Consider the following 2,511-nt stretch of genomic DNA (forward strand, 5'->3'; position numbering starts at 1 on the left):
ATATATATATATCGAAATTTATCGAACTACTTATAAGGGAGATGGAATGGAAAATATTAAACCTAAAAAATTACATTGTCTGAGAGAAATTAAGCAAGACGTTGATAATAATCATTTTTTCAACTCCCTTTTTGTTTCCTGCAACAATAAACCAGGTTTCGATGTCTGCAGTCCCGTCTACTTTGGAAGTAATTAGTTAGAACCTTAGGTAGTTTATTGCTTGAATTTTAATTTTCAACTCCTGATGTCCTTAGTCTTCGATATCAGTTTTGGGAACGATTATAAAAATTTACATTGAAGGTGGTCATTACGAAACACCCTGTACTTAAATTGCATGAAAAATGTCTGAGACTTCGTGATCCTTTCTTTCCTCTATCAGAAACATATGATGAAATATTATACGAGGAGCATCCAGAAAATAAGCTTCCCGAATTTTTTTAAAAAAAACAGAACTCACACTTTCAGGAACATATTTACTGGTAACAAGTACAGCAAAGTTTCAGCTATTTTTCAACATAGTCACCACCAGAATTGAGACAGTTGTCGTATCGTGGGATCAACTTTTGTATCCCTCTGTCGTCGATTTCTGCTGCCTATGAATGGAACCAGCATGTGACAGACGTCTACCGTTACTGTGAAACACTGCGAAAATTGCGACGTGCAATTCAAAACAAGAGGCGTGGAATGCTTGCTGTAGGTGTTGTGCTCCTCCATGCAATGTTCGTCCACATACAGCACGACGCACGGCAGTTGTTTTGACGGAATTTGGCAGGGAGTTATTTGATCATCCACCTTACTGTCCTGATCTTGCTTCCTGTGATTTTCACATTTTCTTGCACCTCAAGAAATTTCTGTCCTCCGGTGAGCGTTTTTGAAAACGACGATGAGGTGAAGACGCTAGTTCCATTCACAGGCGGCAGCGCTCTAGGACAAAATACAAAACAGGATACAAAAGTTGATCCCACGATGCGACAACTGCCTCAATTCTGGTGGTGACTATGTTGAAAAATAGCTGAAACATTGCTGTATTTGTTGCCAGTAAATATGTTCCTGAAAATGTGAATTCTTTTTTTTTTAAATTCGGGAAACTAACTTTCTGGATGCGCCTCGTAGTCAACATTGTTTTTGTTTTTTTAATTTACTGTGTAAACATGGAAACCCTGCAAATAGTAAAGGATGACAAGTCACTATTTGTAAATTCGTGATTATCTCGTATCCACTAGCAATAAATATAAAAATAATAATTATAATAATAATAATTGTAATTATAATAATAATAATAATAATAATTATAATTATAATTATAATTATAATAATTATAATTATAATAATTATAATTTTAATAATTATAATTATAATAATTGTAATAATAATAATTATAATTATAGTAATTATTACAATATTAATTGTAATAATAATAATTATTATTATAATTATTACAATATTAATTGTAATAATAATAATTATAATTATAATTATTATAATAATAATAGTATACACTATAAAGTGAAAATCTACTCAGGTAGCAAACATTAAATCCTTCTAATACTAAGGTTTTGCTTCATTAATTGTTTAAAAAAAATATTAATATGTTTTCACATATGAAATCAATGTTTTGAAAAATCCTACATCAAAATAAATAGGCCAAGTTTGATTACTTTGCTCATTATTCTTTCAAGCATAACAATATTTTTATAAATGTAGTTTGTGTAACTCTATACTCTAAGAATCAAGTTGACCTTACAGCAGCAAAATAATATTCTATCGGAAAAAAGAAATGTATAAATCAGTATAATATTGTCTACAGTTTTTTCATAACACAAAATGTTTCTTTACTTATCGAAATATGAAATGAAAATTAGTTCTGAAAGCTTAGTTCTTAAAAAATTGTACTGATCCATATCCATACAAAACGGCATAATTGATGTTTTCACTAATTGTAAGTCAGAAATTAGCTGAGATCGTTAAGATAATATTCTTATCAACCGAGGAAATCACGTTAATTACTACTTCAAACCTAACTTTCAAAAGGCACATTACCCAGAAAATAGAACAAAAAATTCCCTATTATTGGAAAGGGTAATCACCAGTTCTATTGAGCGCTGTATTATCGAGCGGTGCATAGTAATGAGCCATGTAAATTGAAATGAGTGCTTTTTGTTCCTCAAAAATAGCTGAATTGTAGTTCTCGTTAAAACTTCCTTCATTATCCAATCTACTATAATTAACAACGAAGATAATATCGTGACCATTTTTGATATCGATACATATCGAATAAGGTGATATTGTGTGTATAACAGATAACAATATCGACTGTAATATTATGGTAATCAATATCGAGAATGATAAGTAACGGATATCATAATATCAGGAATGTTCCTGATATTATGATATCCGTTACCTATCATTACGGATATCATAATATCGTGTATGATACCCGTTACTTACTTATCATTGATATATATATATATATATATATATATGCATAGAAGTATACATAGATAAAATATT

Source organism: Parasteatoda tepidariorum, chromosome 4, assembly GCF_043381705.1.
Source record: "Parasteatoda tepidariorum isolate YZ-2023 chromosome 4, CAS_Ptep_4.0, whole genome shotgun sequence".
NCBI lineage: Eukaryota > Metazoa > Arthropoda > Arachnida > Araneae > Theridiidae > Parasteatoda > Parasteatoda tepidariorum.